This window comes from Hypanus sabinus, chromosome 12 (assembly GCF_030144855.1).
Source record: "Hypanus sabinus isolate sHypSab1 chromosome 12, sHypSab1.hap1, whole genome shotgun sequence".
Lineage (NCBI taxonomy): Eukaryota > Metazoa > Chordata > Chondrichthyes > Myliobatiformes > Dasyatidae > Hypanus > Hypanus sabinus.
Genome location: NC_082717.1, coordinates 30,571,549 through 30,595,535, shown reverse-complemented (window position 1 = coordinate 30,595,535; position 23,987 = coordinate 30,571,549).

The following is a 23,987-nucleotide window of genomic DNA, read 5'->3' as shown; positions in this document are numbered from 1 at the left end:
CTTAAACTTATGACCTGGGTAAAAAGGCACTAGCTGTTCACTCTGTGTGGTGAACTACATCTACCTGTCTGGACACGCTCCCTGCTGACTGCTCCTGTGGCCCCTCCCTCTGACCGTGGCTCTCCCACAGACCACGGTATAAAGGCGATTGAGGCCTGAGCCCAGCCCTCAGTCTCCAGGATGTAGTATGGTGGTCACTCACTGCTTGTTCTTTCTTCCAGTTAATAAAAGCCGATATCTCGCCTTCACGTCTCAGAGAGAGTTATTGATGGTGCATCACTCTGTCAATGCCTCTTACCATCTTATACACCTTTATCAAGTTACTACTCAGAAAAATAGCATGAATTACCTTTGTTACATATCTGTCCTTCAAAGGGCACAGGGTAGAGGGAGCAAGCACCTGAGGTGCAGCTGTGAGTGTATTCGGCATGTTTTTAGGAACCTTTTTCTCCTCTGAACACTGGGGGCCCAGACAGTCTAAGGAACCATTTCATCTGGTTATCTCCCTGCTCAGATCATTTACTGGGTCAAAATGAGGCCCCTACTGCCTCATTTGCATATATCAGCCAATCTTTGGAACAGGGATCTAATGTTTCAAATGTCTTAACAACCAACAACAAATACTATATATCAACTAGTCAATAATTACTTTGTTGTTTGTGCCTATTAATTGGACGTTCTTTTTCCACGCATATCAACACATCTCACTGGAGGTGAAAAACCTTTTTTATATTTGCTAGAGCTGTATTATTTTTTACCAGTAACAAGCGACTGAAAGTGAGGAATCAAATGACCTCCCTTCTCTCCCCATACCAAATTATTATCTTCCGTCTAACTATGATGGCTAATTCATTGGGATCTACTCTGACATCTTCATTTTCGTGGCAGATGGAAGAGGTAGGGAGCACCATGACATTGAGGTCTGTTTACCATTGTCAGCAATCGTAGCACTGACTGCAATTTTGCCCTGTCATCTGCCTGTCCTTCCTGGCAGTCTCACTACACCCTGCCTCCGCTTGCATACCAACCGCCCCATCTTCAGCCCTAACACTCCAACTCCCAACCCCCTGCCAGATTAGTTTAAACCCTTCCTAACGGTTCTAGTAATCCTGCCCACATGGATATTGGACCCCCTCAGGCTCAGTTGTAAACTGTCCTTTTTGTACAGGTGACACCTTCCTTAGAAGAGATCCCAATGATCCAGCAATCTGAAGCCCTGCCCCCTGCACCACTTCCTCAGCCACACATTCATCTGTCAAATTATCCTTGTCTAACCCTCACTGGTGCATGGTACAGGAGAAAATCCAGAGGTTACTACCCTATCTAGATCCCTAAATTCTCTCTTCAGGACCTCCTCCCTTTTCCTACCTAGTTCATTGACGTCTACATTGTACCAAGATTCTGGCTGCTTGCCCTTCCCTTTAGAATGTCGTGGACCTACTTGGCTAATTTAGTCAAGATTAAAATTAATAGATACTAACCAACAAGAGAGCCAAAGGAATGCGGGGTGTGAGAACAGGAAAATCAGGTCATGATTAGAATGACTATCATCTCATTGAATGGCTCAGTACACTCAGTGGGACATCTCATCTGCTCCTACCCGATCCCTTGTGTTCTTAGGATATATCTTTGTACACAACAGATCACAAGTGGTTATTTGGCCCTTCAAGGCTGTTCTGCCAGATCATAGCCAATACATTGGTTAACTCCATCTCTAACCTTCAATGAACTCAGCTAACAAAAAACAATTGGTCTCCCTCATAATTTTCAATTGGCCCTGCTCCAAAGGTAGCTGCAGACAAGTTCCAGGCTACTAGTAGCTTAAGTGTGAAATATTGCTCCCTGACATCACCCCATTAATAACATCGTGCTAATTTTAAGTGTGTATTTGCAATTCTAAACTTCGCTCCAGAGGAAATAATTTTATTCTGTATTCATCCTATCAACTCATTTAATCATCTTAATTACCTCAATTAGATCTCTTCTTAGTGTTCTACGACCAAGAACTAGCCTGCAATATTAATTTAATCTGTTTTGTTGTGCTTTCACTAATACTGGTACATTTTTCTTGATGCTATGCTCGGAAATGGAAACAGTATTCCAAGGAGGGTCTAAGCCACCCTCAGAACAGCTGTCACCGAACTTCCATCTCGTTATCTGCAGTCCTCGAAATAACTTCCAATGCTCCCAAACCCGTTTTCAGTTTTTTAAAAATCCATGATTTTCTTAAGTCATTTTTGTTTGAAATATTTTTAATTCACACTTGGTCATTCCGCCTCCGTGATTTCTGTACATCTCTCTCTCTCTCTCTCTGTCTCTGTAGATGAAGGTTTGCCACCATTTAGGAATATTTCCACCATCTTGCCTGCAAAATCTGTTGCCTTCTGAAAAGTCCCACTGGACAATAGACACATGACTTAACCTCACAGGCACCCTGTGAGGATAATATGCATCATTAAAATTTCCAACCTTTCCCAATATCCAGTTGACTCACATTAATTGTGCATGAAGCTGCCTTGTCAAACAGATGAAATATTGCTTTATCATAGTGGTAAAAGGAAGCTAAAATAGTTCCAGGGTTTGAGAAGTGAAAGAGTCACAAAGAAAGAGGATATAAGGCTATTTGATAGCTAGTGCTCAATCCTATGTATATCAGGGTTTGCTGTGAATACACAGGGTCCAGTGAGAATTTTCTCAGATCCAGATGATTTACAGATTCATCAGATATGAAGTAGGGGATGTCCAGGGAGGGATGCACCTCTGGTGAAGGGCCTTATTGTGTCTAATCTGGGGCATCTCACTTACTTTTGGTCCCCATTGGACACTTAGTTGTCACCTGTAGCTACAAGTGGCTGTTTGCATGTGACATCATCCACGCCTCGGTACATGGCTTTGACAGGAGGGATAAACCAGGCGAGGGAAACCGATAGGCCTCATACCCCAAGTGAGATAGCGACATGCCTGTCCTGGCACGTAAAGTCATCTCCGGCAGACTGGGTGGATGATACCTACAGTGAGACCTAGTGGCCAGGAAGGCAGTTCTGCAGCACTCTGAGGAGAGAGAAGGGCATTTCACAACTCCTGCATTGTAATCAGAGAACTGTGCAGCTCAGATCCGCCTGGTTCACGCAAACCATGATAATCCCATTTGTCTTTGTTAGGCTGTATCCTTTGACACCTTTTCTGTCCAAGTACCCATTCAAATGTCCTTTAAACATTGTAATTTTATCCGTCTCTGCTCCCTCCACTGACAGCTCACTCAGACATTCTCCACTCATTGTGTGGAAAAACTACCCCCAAGACATCCTTTAAATTTTGCTTTAAACCTGTGCCGCTAATTCTAGACTCACCCGCCCTGTGGTCGAGATGATGACTTTCTATCCTGTTTTATTATGTAAAGATAATTTTATAAATCTTTACAACATCCCAATGAAAATGAACCCAGCCAATCCTCTCTCTCTTTATAATTCTAGCCTTCCATTCAAAGTTCAAGGTAAATTTATTATCAAAGTACGCATATGTCACCACTTGTAACCCTGAGATTCGTTTTTTTTTGTGGGAATACTCAGTAAATCTAAGAATTATAATAGAATCAATGAAAGACTGCACCCAACACAGTGGACAACCAACCAATGTTCAAAAGGCAACAAACTGAAATAATAATCAGTGAATAAATATTAAATAATGAGAACATGAAACTCCATAGGATGTGGGAACAGGTCACTGATGGAGCAAATGAAGTTGAATGACATTATCCCCACTGGTTCAAGAGCCTGATGGCTGAGGGGCAATAACTGTTCCTGAACCTGGTGGTGTGAGTTCTGAGGCTCCTGTACCTTCTGCCTGATGGCAGCAGCGAGAAGAGAGCATGACCTGGGTGACGGGAGTCCCGATGATGGATGCTGCTTTCCTGCGATAGTGCTCCATGTAGGTGCTCTCAATAGTGGGGAGGGCTTTACCCATGATGTACTGGGCCATATCTATTACTCTTTCTAGGTGTTTCCATACCAGGCTGTGAGGCAACCAATTAATATACTCTCCACCACAGATCTGTAGAAGTTTGTCAAAGTTATAGATGTCATGGCAAATCTTTGCAAACTCCTAAGGAAGTAGAGGCACTGCTGTCCTTTCTTTGTAATTGCACTTGCATGCTGGGCCCAGGACAGGTCCTCTGACACAATAACACCAAGGAGATTAAAGCTGCTGATGCTCTGATCCTCCAGTGAGGACTAACTAATGGACCTTTGGCTTCGTCCTCTTGAAATCGGCTCCTTGATCTTGCTGATATTGACTGAGAGGCTGTCACTGTGGCACCACTCAGCCAGATTTCCAATCTCCCTCCTATATGCTGATGCGTCACCATCTTTGATTCAGCCAATGACAGTGGAATTGTCAGCTAACCTAAATACGGCATTGGAGCTGTGCTTAACCGTACAGTTATAAGTGTAAGGGGAGTAGAGCAGGGGGTGAAGCATGCAGCCTTTTGGTGCACCTATGCTTCTGGAGGCAATATCCTATGAATCTCCTGCACTCTCTTTATTGCTACCAAAGCCTTTGACCACACTGTACACAATGCTCTACATATGGTCTGCCACATTGAGCTTCATTGTCACGTTCCAACGGGTGCCATCACATCGTAGCATTTAGTTGACGATGTTATTACAACTTGTGGCATTTCGGAGTTCGGAGTTCAATTATGGTGCCATTTGCATGGCTTTTCTTCCAGTCCTCTGGTTTCCTCCCACGGTCCAAAGATGTACCGGGGGGTTAATTGGTCATTGTAATTTGTCCCGTGGTTAGGCTGGGGTTTGTCAGGAGCTGCTGGGGCAATGTGGCTCAAAGAGACCGTAGGGTCTACTCTGCACTCTATTGCTAGATAAGTAAAATAAGTCCCACTCTGTGCCTTGGACTACGGAGGCAAACATGCCAATACCTTTATCATGACCTCATCCACATGTTTAACCATTTTTGGGGAGCTATTGTTTTTCACAACCTTCCTTATAACTACAACTCCACCTATTTTCATACCATCTGCATATTGATGAATCAGACCCCTGTATTCTCATCCAAATTACAGTGCCTATAAAAATATTCATCCCCTTTGGAAGTTTTCACGTTTCACAGCATTGAATCACAGTGGATTTAATTTGTCTCTTTTAACACTGATCAACAGAAAAAGTCTCTCTTATGTCAAAGTGAAAATAGATCTTTAAAACTGATCTAAATTAATTATAAATATAAAACACAGAATAATTGATTGCTTAAGTATTCACTCCCTTCCAGTCAGTATTTAGTAATTACAGCCTTGAGTCTGTGTGGATAGGTCCCTATCGTCTTTGCACATCTGGACACTGTGATTTTCCCCCATTCTTCCTTACAAAGCTGCTCAATCTCTGTCAGATTGCATGGGGATCATGAGTGAGTAGTCCTTTTCAAGTCCAGCCACAAATGTTCAATTGGACTGAGGTCTGGAAACTGACTTGGCCTCTCCAGGGCATTGACTTTGTTGTTTATAAACCATTCTGTTTAGCGTTGGCTTTATGCTTGTGGTCATTGTCTTGCTGGAAAACACATTTTCTCCCAAGTTGCAGTTCTCTTGCAGACTGCATCAGGTTTTCCTCCAGGAGTTTGCTGCATTCATTTCACCCTCTACCTCCACAAGCCCTGCAAGGCCTGCTGAAATGAAGCATCCCTACAGCATGATACAGCCACTGCCATGCTTCACAGTAGGAATGGCGTGTTTTTGATGAAGTGCGGCGTTGGATATATGCCAAACATAGTGTTTAGTCTGATGGTTTATTAGACCATAGAACCTTCTTCCAGCTGACTTCAGAGTCTCCCACATGCCTTCTGGCAAATGCTAGATGAGATTCAATGTGAGGTTTTCCAACAGAGGCTTTCTCTTTGCCGCTTTCCCATAGAGCTACAACTGGTGAAGCAGCCAGGTAACAGTTGTTCTATGCACGGTGACCGTGCAGGAAGGGGACCAGTGAGGGGAGGCCACCAAGAGACCTATTTACAAGTGGCTGAGATGTGTTTTCTATAACTTTTTCGCAGAGTTGCTTGGAGTGTTTTTTTGTCTTCATGGTGTAGTTTTTGACAGGATACTGACTCACCAGCAGATGGACCTTCCAGATACAGGTGTATTTTTACAACAATCAATTGGAACACCTTGACTACACACAGTGATCTCCATTTAACTAATTATATGACTTCTAAAATCAATTGGCTGCACTGGACTTGGTGTGTCATATTAAAGGGTAAATACTTATGCAATCTGTTATCTTGTGTTTATAAGCATAATTAATTTAGATCACCTTGTAGAGATTGGTTTTCACTTTGACACAAAAGAGTCTTTTTCTTTCAATCAGTGTCAAAAAAGCCAAATTAAATCCACTGTGATTCAATGTTGTAAAGCAATAAAATATGAAAACTTCCAAGGGGAGTGAATAAGTTTTATAGGCACTATATACTACAAACAACAGAAATCCCAGTACTGATCCTTGCAGTACACCATTCAGATCCCTTCTGCCTTTATCTTCAGCACCAGATTTACCATGCAGAACTTTGTCAAAGGCTTTTCTAATGTTCATATAAACCATGAAACTCAATCAGATTTGTGAGGCATGATCCTGCATAAATGCTGACTCCTGCCCTTCCAAATGTTCCTTAGAAACTTCTCCAATTACTTCAGTACCACTGATGTAAGTCTCACTGTTCTGTAATTTCCACATATCAAGGATCCATGCTAGCACTTCCTAAGGCTTCAGCTGCCATACCAGTTTCTCATGAAGATATAAAAATCTCTGTAAGAGCCACAGCAATCTGCAGCCCCCCCCCCCCCCACTTTCCTCCCATTATCATCCTGGCACAACTCCCACCCAGCCTGATGGAAATATGCTTCAGAAGGTCATCGTCCCTCTCCCTTAACTCAACATCCTCCATGTCTTCCTCCCCGGTGAATACCAATGAGAAGTATTTTTTTGTCAATGGTCTCACCTTCTAACTGCTCCCATTCACTCACTGACCTAATCAACTTGTTTACTAGCTTGTCACTATGGTCAGTCAGCATCTATGGAGGGAGCTAAACAGTTGATGTTTCAGGTCTTGATGACAGGTCTTGGCCCAAAACAATGACTGTTTATTTCCCTCCATAGATGCCTCCTGACCTGCTGTGCTCCGCCAGCATTCTGTGTGTGCTGCTCCAGATTTTCAGCATCTGTGCAGAATCGCTTGTGTCCCCGTGGTCACCCTGGTTTTATCTTTCTGAATGTTTACAGTTCAGCGCATTATGGATTCTGTCTATATTTCTTGCTGCGTCTGTAAATTGAAACCAGAATCAAGAGCCCCATTTGCCTCAGACATTGCCTCTTCTCCCCTCTCCCATTGGTCAGTAGATTTTAAAAAAGCCTGAAAGCTCTGTCGGGCTGTTATTAGACACTTGAACAGACCTCTTGTGAAATGTGATGGACTCTTGATCTCACAACGTACCTTGTTATGAAGTTGCACTTTACCTTTTACCTGCAATGCATCTTTTCGGTAGCTTTTACACTTCATCCTGCATTGTTATTGTCATTCCTTTCACTACCTCACTGCACTGTGAAATGATTTGATCTGTAGGAACAGTATGCAAGTCAGGCCTTTTCTGTATTTTTTGGTACATGTGACAATTACAATACTCTAATGCCGATTTCTCCTTTTATTTCAGGCTGTAATTAAGCTGAGATCATTTGATCATTGTCTGTATCAGAGCTGGCCATTGCTGGTTTAATCATCCAACTTGCATATGGGTATACAATAGTATAACAGTCACAAGTTCAGGAGAGTTATCAAAACTCGCTGTTAATTCACCAACATTGAGCCAAGATGAAAATGAAGAATACAAAAATATGAATGAATAAATAAATGAATATTTTAGAAAGAACATAATTGTGCAAGAAACTTAAAGCTTGACGTTTAAGTTATAATTGATGTTACTTCAAACCATCCAAGCTGACATGGGGTTTCATTAACATTCCCCCCCAGCAAGACCACAATGGGGATTGTTAGTTTCTTGGAGCACACAAATCTACTTGTCACTTAAATAGGGTAGGCAAGTGCAGGCACACTTTCCACTTCATTAATGCGTCATGAGTTATTCATCAGAGCAGTCAATGCTAATCACATCAGTCATCAGGAAATTGATCCCAGGGTTCTTCTCAGTTACCCACGCAGGTAGGGACCAGTTTGGCGTACTTTTAGAAAACGGATCTTGATGGAAAGCTTTTGACTAATTTAACATTGTTATATTTAGATCTAATTGGTCATTTTAGGGAACAGGCATCACCCAAGTTGTTCAGCATTTCACAAACTTACAACCCATGTAATATGTGGTGACACTGAGTCAGGCAGCTAATACCTTCACATTGAGAAATCAAGACATTAAAGTATCAAGTAAATGTTTTTTAGCCTCTGATAACCATCCACCTGTGCCTGATTGAAATGTAACTCTGGAAAATGTGGAGTATGGTTGATAACATTTAGAGTCAAGATGGCCATGAAGACAATGGGTTGATACAGAACACTTCAGGGTCCTGTAATCTTCTTTAGTCATGTTTGCTTTGTTCAGTAAAGCACCTGGATAGATTTGTTGCTACCTCAATGAAAATTAGAATAAACAAATGTTGTTGTGCTGTGATCTGTGACTAATTACGGCACTGCTGCTCCTATTATCCTAGAACTGACTGAATTGTATATTTCAGCATACTTTCAACACTGAAACTTTAATTTCTTTTCTCTCCTGTATATTTACACTTTGTAGGAAAATCTGAAGTATTTCTGCTAAATTAGTAAAGCAACTTCAGCAGTGGAAATGATTCACAAATAAACACTTCACAATTTGAGCTTACCGTTAAACTTGATCAATGATGCGTCAAAAAATATAACCATTCACTATTTTCTCTCTCTCTCACACACACAGACACATTTATATTTCTCCCTTATGTGACGATAATTCAGCTGGAGTTCAGGAGCAAAGCCCTGTCAGATTTTTTATTGTTGAAATTTGTTGTACCAAAATATTCCTTTAATACTTAAGAGCATAAAACCTTAAGATATAGGAGCAGAATTAGACCATCTGGCCCATTGAGTCTGGTCCACCATTTCACAATGGCAGATCCATTTTCCGTGTCAGCTCCAATCTCCTGCTTTCTCCCCATATCCCTTCATGCCCTGACCAATCAAGATTCTGCCAATTTCTGCCTTAAATAGACATGGCCTCCACAGCTGCCTGTGGCAATGACTTCTACAGATTCATCACACCCTGCCTAAAGAAATTCCTCCTAATCTCCATTCTAAAAGGATATCCCTCAATTCTGAAGCTGTGTCGTCTAGTTTTAGACTCTCCCACTGTAGGAAACATCCTCTCCACATCCACTCTATCAAGGCCTTTCACCATTCAATAAGTTTCAATGTGGTCACCTCTCAATCTTCTGAATATACAGAATGTACAAAAGTTGTATCCAGGATGTGTGGTACAAATTACAATGGAAAATAGAAAATCAGGTTGGTGCTGGATCCCAATAGAGACAATTTGCAGAATGCCTTTTAGGAACAGCTTGTGATTGAGGCCATTAGAGGATTAGCTATTCTGAAATGGCTGTTGCGTAATGAATCAGATTTGGTTATGAAGTCTAAGGTAAGGGAACCTTTAGGAGGCAGTGATCATAATATTATAGAATTCACCCTGCAACTTGACAGGGAGACAAGCTAGAGTCCAGTGTATCAGCATTACAGTGAGGTAAAGGAAATTACAGAAGCATTAAAGAGGAGCTGGTCAAAGTTGATTGGAAGGGAACACTAGCATGGATGACAGCAATGGCTGGACTTCTGGGAGCAATCTGGAAGGTGCAGGATAGATACATTTCAAAGAGGAAGAAGTATTCTGAAGGCAAGATGATGCAACCGTGGCTGACAAGATAAGTTCAAGCCAACATAAAAGCCAAAGAAAGGGCATATAATAGAGTAAAAATTAGTGGGAAGTTGGAGGATTTGGAAGTGCTTAAAAACCAACAAAAGACAACTATAAAAAGCCATAAGGAGTGAAAAGATAAAATGCGAAGTATACCAAAAGCTTTTTCAGATACATAAAGAGTAAAAGAGAAGTGGGAGCAGGTATCAGATGCTGAAAAGTTTCACTAGAGAAGTAGTTACGGGGGAGGGGGGAGACAAAGAAATGGTGGACAAACTGAATATGTATTTTGTTTCAGTTTTCCCTGTGGAAGACACTAGTAGTATGCTGCAAGTTTGAGAATGTCAGCGGGCAGAAGTGCGTGCAATTGCTATTACTAGGGGGAAGGTTCTTGTGAAGCTGAAAGGTCTGAAGGTAGATAAGTCACCTGAACCAGATGGTCTACAGCCCAAAGTTCTGGAAAAGGTGGCTGAAGGAATTGTGAAGGTATTAGTAAAGATCTTTCAAGAATCAATGGATTCTCATGGTTCTGGAGGAATGGAAAATTTCAAATGTCATTCCACCCTTCAAAAAGGAAGGAGGGCACTTATGAAAGGAAATTATACACTAGTTAGCCTGTCCTTAGTGGTTGGGAAGATGTTGGAGTCAATTGTTAAGGACGAGGTTTCAGGATATTTGGAGGTACATGGTAAAATAGGCTAAAGTCAGCATGGCTTGCTTAAGGGAAAATCTTACCTAACAAATTTGGGACTCACCCACCATAGGAAACTAAGAGTGAAGGATCACTTAAGCTTTAAAAGTCCATTTAAATAAGTGACTAGAAACCAGCAAATATATCATTCCCTCCTTCAGTCTCCCTAAGGTTGTTCCAAATTCTACAGAAAGACTATTTGGAAACAAGTGTTGTATCAGCTTGGTTCAGTTGCCACCTCTATGCTTAAGGCCAATTTCTAGGTAAAAAGCCCTTGTGTACTTCTGAAGGAATAGTGTGTAGCAAAAGGGCTGATACCTTTTAGTTGTGGTATTTCCTCTGATGCCTCAGGTGCTACTTAAGAAGGAATCAAAACCTGAAGAAGGGTGTCAGCCTGAAGAGTGCAATGATTATTCATTTCCAGTGATGCAGCCTGTCTTGCTGAGTTCCTCCAGCATGTTGTGTCTGTACTTGTCACATTTACTTACTATGCGTTCCTCAGCCTGTATGATTAAAAGTGGACTAATAAGTCATTCATTTCATTTGCTATTTGTTTAGCCTCATTGCATACACATTGAACCCTTACTTTATTTAACCACCATGTCTACATTTCAAAAATAATTAACAGGTTGTGGAGTGCTTTGCCAAGTTCTGGGGATATGATAAGGTATAAAAATGCAAATCTTATTCTCTAATTTAGTGCAGTATTCTTCTGAATTTTAGGTGAATGCTCAATTGACAATAATGTGATTCAGATACAGTATGTCAGCTGCATACTTACCAGCCTTAATGGAGTTCAGCAGACAGTATATCAAATGATTTTTGTCGTTAGTGCTGAACATAAACAGACAAACTATTGGTGCTTAAAAGCACAATGTATAGTCATCAAGAATTACAAAGAACTTAATCAGATAGTTTTGTCATTTTGTATTGGAAAGCTCCGAGGAATAATTGTTAAATGTGTATCGAAATCTTGAGACATATAATGAAATGCATCATTTGCGTCAAATCAAATCAATGAGGATTGTGCTGCGGGCAGCCCGCAAGTGTCAAAGAAACATAGAAAAACATAGAAAACCTACAGCACAATACAGGCCCTTCGGCCCACAAAGTTGTGCTGGACATGACCCCACCTAGGCTTCCTATAGCCCTCTATTTTTCTAAGCTTCATGTATCTATCCAAAAGTCTCTTAAAAGACCCTATCGTATCCGCCTCCACCACCGTTGCCGGCAGCCCATTCCATGCACTCACCACTCGCTGAGTAAAAAACTTACTCCTGACATTTCCTCATTCCCCAACACCTTAAACCTGTGTCCTCTTGTGGCAACCATTTCAGCCCTGGGAAAAAGCCTCTGACTATCCAAGCGATCAATGCCTCTCATCATCTTATTCACCTCTATCAGGTCACCTCTCATCCTCCATCGCTTCAAGGACAAAAGGCCAAGTTCACTCAACTTATTCTCATAAGGCATGCTCACCAATCCAGGCAACATCCTTGTAAATCTCCTCTGCACCCTTTCTATGGCCTCCACATCCTTCCTGTAGTGAGGCGACCAGAACTGAGCACAGTACTCCAAGTGGGGTCTGACCAGGGTCCTATATAGCTGCAACATTACCTCTTGGCTCCTAAATTCAATTCCACGATTGATGAAGGCCAATACACCAAACATCTTCTTAACCACAGAGTCAACCTGTGCAGCAGCTTTGAGTGTCCTATGGACTCGGACCCCAAGATCCCTCTGATCCTCCACACTGCCAAGAGTCTTACCATTAATACTATATTATTAATGGTAAGTATGTCACCATGCTTCCAGTTTCAACATCTCATGGCCACAATTTACTAACCATAACCATATATTTAAGGAATGTGGGAAGAAACCGGAGCACCTGGAAGAAGCACAGGAAGGACACACAGACTCCTTACGGAAAACGGTGGGAAATCCATGCTTGCTGGCACTATAAAGCAATTGTGCTCAGCACTATACCACCACGCCATCACAGGCAGACTCCAGGTGACTGGGGGCTCAGAAGTCTATTTCCTGTCTTTGGAATAATTCTAAGACAGAGTCCAGATAAGAACAGCATCACATTCATGCACATCTGAATTACTCAGTTCTTCACATCATTATAAATGTATCATTTAATATTTTGTTAAATGGGGAAAATGTATTAATTGAACAGTTGTTATTTAAATCCATTAACTGAGGGGTAAATTTAACTTGGTTCAAGCCACATTTCCAAAGTGGGTATGCACGTTTAGAAAGAAGAGTGAAGACTTCTGAGCAAGTATATAAAGGCACTGTGCTCAACTCTACACCCATGTTGCTGGAATAAAACACAGTTACATAAAGAAGGACAATTGCTATAACAAGTTATTGGGTATATTAATGCCCATCAGCAAGGAAATCGGCCACCTTTGCTCAGTCAGGCCTATACATAAATACAAACACCCTGCCCACCCACCTGGTGCACTCTGAAGTGGCTTAGCTAGCCACTCTTTTGACACAAGAGATTCTGAAGATGCTGGAAATCCAGAGGAATACACACAAAATGTTGGAGGAACTCAGCAGGTCAGACAGCATCTGAGAGGAATAAACAGTTGGTGTTTCAGGCTGAGACCCTATAATGGGACACTGGCAGGTGATTAGACAATAAATACTGACTCCCCAGCAATGTCCATATCCTGTTAATCAATAAAAGAACACAAAATTCCATGAGATAGGACCATCTCAGTTACATTTATATGAAGGAACAAGGCCATGAAATAACAAAAGGGGCATAGAAGCAACACAGGATTGGAACCAATGTTGTCAAGAGCCAGGACAATTCATTTTATTTCCTCCCTCCCATCTAATTTATCAACTTTATCCACATGCCACTTTCAAAATTAATGTTTGCTGATATGTGTGTATTCTTCTCAGGTGCCTGGAGAAAGACGTTGACAACATCCATCACTCCCTCCTATCCTCCATCTGCGTGACCTTCTCAACAGGGTAAGTCAAGCTTGGCCGGCTCCTCACAAATCCTTGCTGTATCTGTTATCAGCTTGCACTTGTCCGGTTACTCAGACATTCTATTCTCGATGATAGACACCACTAACACCAGCAATCTTCCTACAAATGATATTAAACTCAGGTCTGCTGTTACCTGGTTTCTAATTCCCTTTACATAACTGACATGAGCAGTTTCCTGATTCAAGGTCACAATTACTAGATCTAAAGAGGTCAGTAAAATTATGACTGGGATGGGGGGTGGTGGTGATGGGCACAGAAGAAAAAAATTTAAAGCTGAGGCAAAAGACTTGGCGTAGAACAAAGCAACCGGAGTTGGACAGGGTCACATGGTCTTAGAGTTATACAGCACCTTTGGCCCAACTCTCCCCTGCCAGTCATTTGGCTCCACCAGCTCCCATTCCGTTTCACTGCATTCGTTCTAAACTTTCCCTCTCCAAATATCCAAGTATCTCCGAAATATTGCAATTGACCCGGCCTCCTCCACTTTCTCTGGCAGCTCATTCTAAATACCCATCACCCACCGTGCGAAAACGTTTTCCTCTCAGATCCCTTTACATTTTTCCCTTCTCATCTTATATCTATGCTCTCCACCCTACCTTGGGAAAAAGACTGGCCATTCACTGTATCTGTGCCCTCCATAATGTATAATCCTCTATAAAGTCCCCCCTCAGCCTCCTTCGCTCCAGGGAAAAGTCCCAGTCTATGCAGGCTCTCCTTAAAGGTAGACTCCATTCCAAGTAACATCCTTACTAACCATTTCTGACATCCTTCCTATAGCAGGGTGACCAGAACTGCACAAAATACTCCAAGTATGGTCTCACCAATTTCTTGGATAGTTGTAATATGACACCTGATTCTTGTACTCAGTGCCTTGACCAATAAAATCAAGAATGCTAAACACTGTCTTTATTACCCTCTCTACTTGTGCTGTCACCTTCAGGGAGCTGGTGAACTTGCACCCCTCGTTTTCCCTGTTTTACAAGATTTATACTGTATAATTTCTGCTCTGGTTTAACTTACTGAGTTAAATTCTATCTGACATTTCTTGGCTCACTTTCCCAGTTGATCTATGTCCTGTTGTAATCTTAGATACCTTCCTTACTGTCCATTATACACTAAGTTTGGTGTCAGTTGCAAATTATTAACCATGCCATCTGTATTCTCACTGAAATCGTTAATACAGACGATGAACAACAGTACATCTAGCACTGATCCCCGAACACTTCTAGTCATAGGTCTCCAATCAAAAAAACAGCTCTCCACAACCACCCTCTGACTCCAGCCTCCAAGCCAGTTTTATATCCCATTGGCTAGGCTACCCTTGATCCTGTAATACTGTAAGACTATACCATATTTGAGCAGAATTGGGACATTCAGCCCATTGTGTCTGCTCCTCCATTCCATCATGGCTGATTTATTATGCCTTCTCCCTGTAACCTTTGATGCCCTGACTAATCAAGAAGCTATCAACCTCCACTTTAAATATACCCAATGACTTGGCCTTCCTTCACAGTGCTCCATGGCAATCAATTCCACAGATTCGCCACCCTCCGGCTAAAGAAATTCCTCCCCATCGCTGTCCTAAAAGGAAACCATTCTATTCTGAGGCCGACCACTCAGGTCCCTCACTATCGGAAACATCCTCTCCACATAAACTTTTTCTAGGCCTATCAATATTCAATAGGTTTCAATGAGAGTCCCTCCTCCCCCATTCATCTAAACTCTATTGTGTACAGGCAGAGCCATCTAAACCTGTTCAATCCTGGGATAATTCTTCTGAAGCTCCTCTGGATTCCTCTCACACCTTTCTGGCCCTAGACTGCTCACAGTACTTCAAGCAACACACACACACAATGCTGGAGGAACTCAGTAGGCCAATCAGCATCTATGGAAAAGAGTACAGTCGACATTTCGGGCTGAGACCCTTCACAGTATCAAGTGCAGTGTGACAAATGCCTCAGAAAACATCAGCATTACACCATTGCTTTTATATTCTAGTCCTCTGCAATGAATGCTAACACTCCTTACCATGGACTCAACTTGCAAGTTAACCTTTAGGAATCCTGCAATATGATTCCAAAGTCCCTTGTACCTTGAATTTCTGAATTATCTCCCTTATTAGAGAATAGTCTACACCTTTATTCCTTCTACTAAAGTTTTCTGACCATACACCTTCCAGCACTATATTCCATCTGCCACTACTTTGCTCACTCTCCAGATCTGTCTAAGTCCTTCCGCAGGCTCCCTGCTTCCTCAACACTGCCTGCCATTCCACCTCACTTTGTATCGTCTGCAAACGTGGCCACACAGCCATCAGTTCCATCATTCAAATCATTGACCTATAACATAAAGAAAAACAGTTCCATCACCAACCTCTGCAGAGCACCTCCAGTATCTGTCAGCCAACAAGAAAAGACCCCCATTATTACCGCTCTTTTCTTCCTGCCAATCAGCGGCATCTAACCATTGGTTCTGACCTTATTTAGCAGCCTCATGTGTGTCACCTTATCAAAGGGCTTCTGAAAATTCAAGTGAACAATATTCATTAACCAGCCCTGCTGAAGGGTCTCAGTTTGAAATGTTGACTGTACCTTTTTCCATAGATGCCGCCTGTCCCGTTGAGTTCCTTCAGCATTTTGTGTGTTTTGCTTGGATTTCCAGCATCTGCAGATTTTCTCGTTTGTGATTTGATCCACTAATTTTCCCTTGTCTATCCTGCCTGTTATTTTCTCAAAAGAATTCCAACACATACATTAGGCAAGACCTCCCCTTAAGGAACCCATGCTGACTTCAGCCTATAGTGATCCTATGTGATCTAACCTTCTGGACAAGCCTACGAGCAGGAACATTGGCAAAAGACTCTCTGAAGTCCAAGGTGCCAGAAGGATAAATCCAGAAAGCAATATGTGATTTAGTTTTTGAGGATACCTAGTAATGAGGCTGGTAGAAACAGAGGAAATGCTACTGATGCAGTAATCAAATATACAAAACGTGAAGGAACTCGGCCAGTTAGGCAACATCTAGAGAGGGAAATGAGCAGCCAACGTCTAAGGCTGAGACCCTTCATCAGGAATAGGAAGGAAGAGGACAGAAGCCAGAAATAAAAGGTGGGGGGGGGGAAGAGGAGGAGCACAGACTGGCAGGAAATAGGTGAGCCTAAATGAGGGGCGAGAATCTAGGGGACCATAGGTGGAAGAGGTAAAGGGCTGAAGAAGGAATTTGGCAGTAGAGGACCATGGAATAAGAGGAAAGGTGTGGAGAATCAGATGAAGCCATTAACATAACAACAAAGGAATAGGAATAGGACGGTGCTCCTGGCTGGGGACTGAAAACCTGTGCCATCCAAAGACATCTTCAAGCTTCCATTGCTGCATTCAAAGGTTCCCATCTCCTCTGAAAGGGCAGCAGTCATACCAGTGCTCAAAAAGAGTGGGCTGAGCTGCCTCAATGACTATTGCCCAGTAGCACTCACACCTACCATGATGAAGTGATTCAAGAGGTTAGTTATAGCTAGAAATATCTCCTGCCGGAGCAAGGACATGAACCCGTTGCAACTTGCCTACTGCTGAAACAAGTCTGCAGTGAATACAATCTCACTGGCTATCAAGCACCTGGACAACAGAAAAACATGGAAAGGCTATTCATCAATTACAACTTGGCATCATATAAGACAGAGATCATAAATCTGATTATTTCACCCCTCCCCCGATCATATTCCTGTCATGTAGGCCCTTTCCGTGGGTGATCCTACTCCGGTCATGTAGGCCCTTTCCGTGGGTGATCCTATTCCTGTCATGTAGGTCCTTTCCGTGGATGATCCTATTCCGGTCATGTAGGTCCTTTCCGTGGATGATCCTATTCCGGTCATGTAGGCCCTTTCCGTGGGTGATCCTATTCCTGTCATGTAGGCCCTTTCCGTGGGTGATCCTATTCCGGTCATGTAGGCCCTTTCCGTGGGTGATCCTATTCCGGTCATGTAGGCCCTTTCCGTGGGTGATCCTACTCCGGTCATGTAGGCCCTATCCGTGGGTGATCCTATTCCGGTCATGTAGGCCCTTTCCGTGGGTGATCCTATTCCTGTCATGTAGGCCCTTTCCGTGGGTGATCCTATTCCGGTCATGTAGGTCCTTTCCGTGGATGATCCTATTCCGGTCATGTAGGCCCTTTCCGTGGGTGATCCTATTCCTGTCATGTAGGCCCTTTCCGTGGGTGATCCTATTCCTGTCATGTAGGCCCTTTCCGTGGGTGATCCTATTCCGGTCATGTAGGCCCTTTCCGTGGGTGATCCTACTCCGGTCATGTAGGCCCTTTCCGTGGGTGATCCTATTCCGGTCATGTAGGCCCTTTCCGTGGGTGATCCTACTCCGGTCATGTAGGCCCTTTCCGTGGGTGATCCTATTCCGGTCATGTAGGCCCTTTCCGTGGGTGATCCTACTCCGGTCATGTAGGCCCTTTCCGTGGGTGATCCTATTCCGGTCATGTAGGCCCTTTCCGTGGGTGATCCTATTCCGGTCATGTAGGCCCTTTCCGTGGGTGATCCTACTCCGGTCATGTAGGCCCTTTCCGTGGGTGATCCTATTCCTGTCATGTAGGCCCTTTCCGTGGGTGATCCTATTCCGGTCATGTAGGCCCTTTCCGTGGGTGATCCTACTCCGGTCATGTAGGCCCTTTCCGTGGGTGATCCTACTCCGGTCATGTAGGCCCTTTCCGTGGGTGATCCTATTCCGGTCATGTAGGCCCTTTCCGTGGGTGATCCTACTCCGGTCATGTAGGCCCTTTCCGTGGGTGATCCTACTCCGGTCATGTAGGCCCTTTCCGTGGGTGATCCTATTCCGGTCATGTAGGCCCTTTCCGTGGATGATCCTATTCCGGTCATGTAGGCCCTTTCCGTGGGTGATCCTATTCCGGTCATGTAGGCCCTTTCCGTGGGTGATCCTACTCCGGTCATGTAGGCCCTTTCCGTGGGTGATCCTATTCCGGTCATGTAGGCCCTTTCCGTGGGTGATCCTATTCCGGTCATGTAGGCCCTTTCCGTGGGTGATCCTATTCCGGTCATGTAGGTCCTTTCCGTGGATGATCCTATTCCGGTCATGTAGGCCCTTTCCGTGGGTGATCCTATTCCTGTCATGTAGGCCCTTTCCGTGGGTGATCCTATTCCTGTCATGTAGGCCCTTTCCGTGGGTGATCCTATTCCGGTCATGTAGGCCCTTTCCGTGGGTGATCCTACTCCGGTCATGTAGGCCCTTTCCGTGGGTGATCCTATTCCGGTCATGTAGGCCCTTTCCGTGGGTGATCCTACTCCGGTCATGTAGGCCCTTTCCGTGGGTGATCCTATTCCGGTCATGTAGGCCCTTTCCGTGGGTGATCCTACTCCGGTCATGTAGGCCCTTTCCGTGGGTGATCCTATTCCGGTCATGTAGGCCCTTTCCGTGGGTGATCCTATTCCGGTCATGTAGGCCCTTTCCGTGGGTGATCCTACTCCGGTCATGTAGGCCCTTTCCGTGGGTGATCCTATTCCGGTCATGTAGGCCCTTTCCGTGGGTGATCCTATTCCTGTCATGTAGGCCCTTTCCGTGGGTGATCCTATTCCGGTCATGTAGGCCCTTTCCGTGGGTGATCCTACTCCGGTCATGTAGGCCCTTTCCGTGGGTGATCCTACTCCGGTCATGTAGGCCCTTTCCGTGGGTGATCCTATTCCGGTCATGTAGGCCCTTTCCGTGGGTGATCCTACTCCGGTCATGTAGGCCCTTTCCGTGGGTGATCCTATTCCGGTCATGTAGGCCCTTTCCGTGGGTGATCCTATTCCGGTCATGTAGGCCCTTTCCGTGGATGATCCTATTCCGGTCATGTAGGCCCTTTCCGTGGGTGATCCTATTCCGGTCATGTAGGCCCTTTCCATGGATGATCCTATTCTGGTCATGTAGGGCCCTTTCTGTGGGTGCCACTACGGGGCAGCAGGGGCCCTTCGGAGAGCAGTACTAAGAGAATGAGAGTGCTCTGGACTAGAATGCACTTAGGCGAAGGAAACTGTATCTTTATCCTTAAATCCATCAGCATTTCAAATGAATATTTAGAACACTCCATATTTTCAGGCTTATCAATACCAAGGTCAGCCTTTATAAAAAATTCAAAACACAGACCATCATCGGGTTACAAATACCCAGCCTCTGGACACCCCTACATACAATTGTGCTCCCATAACGTTATTAAATGCAAGAGACTGACATGCCAGAAAAGGAAATAGGAATTGAACATGCTCTCAATTTGTTCATCAATATGAACCGCAATGTCCTCATCATCAGAGTCCTGCAGACCTAGAGCTGCTTTCTGAAGTTTATTTCTTTCATTGGCCAGGTCTTGTTCAGTCTCATCAAATTTAAAGCCTTTCCCAGAAAAGCCACTAGACTTCTTTATAGTTTTCCCTTCTGCCTTTTAAAATTTCATCCTTGTGCCAGCAGAAAAACAAGAAGATGAGAAACCAGAAAACGCACAGACTGAGACATTCAAGAGATATGAAGAAGAACTTGAGATAAATGACTTTCCACAGATGGCCAGGTGGAAGGTCACCTCCAAAGAAGCTCTGCAGAGAATCAGTGAATATTCAGAAGCTGCCATCACTATTAGAGGCACTTACTTCCTCTAATAGCTTCATTCCTACCTGCAGCAGATCTAGTCCCCTGCCCATTTCTCTCTCTATTCACTGTTAGAGATTGTTCTTCCTTGTCAGACTGATATGGTTTTGATGCCATTCATGATGATACTGAGGAGATGTAGTTACCACATGGAATGATTTTCCAGCTTGTGGACAAAATCTGTAAAATGGACTTAAGTAAAAGCAGAACCATTTGTTGTGTGAGGTTGGCCTGTATTCAATTAACTGAATTTATTTTCTGTTACTGTTGCCTTGTGGCATCTGAACTGGTGCCTCTGAATTGTTTTCAAGTGCCTTCTAAATTATAGTGCAGTGACTTATCCATCATACCCATCATTTAAACTTAGGACTGTAAGCCTGAAACATTAACTCTCTTTAATTGGCTACAAATTCAGCCTGACTTAAAAAAGAAAAGAAAAGCTGAAAACATTCCTTACAGGGAGGAGACAGAAGAATGAAAAAAATGGTTTGTACTTCAAAGGAAAGCAGAAAGGGTTAAGTGAAGAGAAGGATAATCGTGCAAGTCAGAAGGAAAAGATAATGAGACAAGGAAGGAAACAAAGGTATGGTCTGTTGGAAGAGTAAATGGGAAGAGTAGAATTATTACTTGAAATTAATGAATTCTATTTTGACTCTGCAAACTCATAATGTGCCAGAAAGGTGACATGCTGTACCTTACAAGATGACATGTTTACCTTAAACTTAATCTAGTTTACATCAGAGCACTGTGGAAGGCTTAAAACACAATCGAAGTTGGAGTAGACCAAAGAATTCGAGTGACAGACAGTAAAAGTTCAGAGTTATACTTGTAGTTGTAGTAGAAGCTTCCAGTAAAGTGGTGAACTGATCTGAATTATATGGAACAACCACAGTACCAATAACATTATTTTATCTTGGATTTCCAGCATCTGACAAGTTCTATTGCTTTTCAACCACTAACATTTACTCAATTTGTAATTCTCTGAATCACTAGTCCTCAGCAGTCTCAAAGCCATTCATGCCCGTTCGTGTGTATTGCATTGAGCACTGGGGAAAACATTTCAGTTGGCAATGGAATGAACACCGGGATTGGAAAAGCGTCAAAATTTTCTGTGAAGCAAAAGAAAGGAGTTTGGAGCAACACAATGCTAACAGTTACCAGAAAAACTCATTCATATGTCTGTGTCCTTTGTTACCACTCAATGAAAATGAATCATGGATAACTTACAAAAAACGAAGGAATAAATATCAACAGCTTCCAAATAAATGGTCTCAGTTGTATACTGAATTCAACTATAAAACAAATACTGAAATCCTGGCACATGCCCCAGCTGCTAGTATCCATGCTGTGCTGATCCAACATTATGTCTGATAACCGAACCACGTCTGCAGAATGTGCAATGGTGAACCCATAAATATATACTATGCACAGGGATGGCAAGAAACTGTTTGGCAGACCACAGTCCAACTTCAAAGTTATGAAAGAATCCATGAGGAAATCCTGTTAGGCAGTCCTTCAGGACTCAGTGTGACTTGCTTCCACTCAATTTTTGTCCATGCTAAGGTAATTAATTTGTCAGCGTGTCAACTGCAGACTGTTGCACAGATAAGACGAGATAACTAATGGGTGAGGATATTGTGAAGCTCCTTTCACCACTTCTGTAATGTTTTGGTGCACTTTCGCTGTATGTCTTCAAAACCCTTGTTAAGCAATTCACAAATATAAATATCTCATCCCTATTTTAATATTCCTCCATGACATTGTGTGTTTAATATTTTGGAAATATTTGAGTAATATTATAGAACTATTGTTTTGTTAAGCATTCTTTGTTGTTTTATGATGCATTGTGGGTTATTGTAAATGGAATGCATCATTATGCTACCACATTATACATGCGTGTCTCTCAAAGTAAAAATGAATGTACACAAGTTGTTTCTGGGCTCCCTTCTTTCCTTTTCAATTCTTTTTTATATTTTGGTGTGATGCACCATCAATAACTCTCGGAGACGGGAGGCAAACAATAGGCTTTTATTAGCTGCAAACGTGACCACAACATCCTGGAGACTGAGGGAGGAGCAGTGCCTCCAATTGCCTTTATACAGGAGCCACAGGAGCAGTCAGCAGAGGGGCGTGTCCAGACAGGTATACACATAGTTTACCACATGGTGTTACAAAACATGGCAGTCTGAATGAAGTAGTTTTAAAATGAACCTGAGATGACTACCTACCTGGTGAAGCACAGTAAAATATTCATGTTTTAAAAAAAGTGCAGCAAGATTGGTTGAGTAAAAAAAGACAGCACAGCACTTCCTTCTTCAGGAATGGACAGATACTGTCAGGTTAAAAAAAAAAGTTAGAAAATGGACAAATTCATTGGTTCATAAACTGTCTGTACTGGGTGATTATAATCATAAAAAAAAGCAGAAATGGTTGGCCACATTAGAAAGATTGATGTGCTTGATTACAAAACAGATAACTGGATGTTATGTATTGAAACAGATTGAACAGTACTTAAAGCAAATGAAGTAGCAATGAGAAACAAGTATCAGCTTTGCATTAGATTTAAAAGCATAAAGTTTACTTTGATGTTTGTCTGCTCCAACCAAATCAGCCAAAATGAGCTTTGGTAATATCATGAATATAATTCAGGAACATTTAGAAACAAAGCCATCGTTGATTGCAGAATGATTTAGGTTTCATAAGTGGAAGCAAAAGGAAGGGGAGTTTAGTTCAGTGAATGTGACTGAACTAAAGAGATTACCTGAGCACTGACAATTCAATAATGGGCTTTGATGCACTAAGAGATCATTTAGTTTGTGGAATCTTACCAAAAAAAATTTCAAAAATGGCTCCTATCTGAAGCACAACTCACATTTAAAAGAGTAGTTGAAATAGCTAAATCAATGGAAAGAACAGAGGTTTAGTTGCATTGCAGTCAGAAATGAAAAAAAAACTGCGACCCGTACATAGAAATCAACCTGGCCAAGCAGATTGCCTTACCATTGTGGCATTTGACCAATGCTGGTTTAAAGGTGAAAATGCAACAAAGTAGGACACATGCAAAGAGAATGTTCGACAAACAAAAATAAATGGACTGCACAGGAAAGAGAAATAAAACCTAAAAAGTCAAGTTGAAGTTTCAGAAAGAGCACTAATCTGATAATAATGAGAGTGACACAGGACTGAGTAGCCTTAAGAACCAGAATCAGAATCAGGTTTATTATCACCGGCATGTGACATGAAATTTGTTAACTTAGCAGCAGCAGTTCAGACAGAAAAAAATAAATAAACAAATAAATCAATTACATATATTGAATAGATTACAGAAAAGTGCAAAAACAGAAAAATGTACTGTATATTTAAAAAAATGAGGTAGTTGTGGTAAACTATGTATACCTGTCTGGACACGCCCCTCTGCTGACTGCTCCTGTGGCTCCTCCCACAGACCGTTGTATAAAGGCGATTGGGGCACTGCTCCTCCCTCAGTCTTCAACATGGTTGTGGTCCCTTTTCGCTGTTAATAAAAACCTATCATTCACTTCCAGTCTCCTAGAGTTATTGATAGTGCATCAGTAATGTCCAAAGAATCAATGTCCATTTAGGAATCGGATGGCAGAGGGGAAGAAGCTGAGTGTGTGTCTTCAGGCTTCTGTACCTCCTACCTGATGGTAACAGTGAGAAAATGGCATGCCCTGGGTGA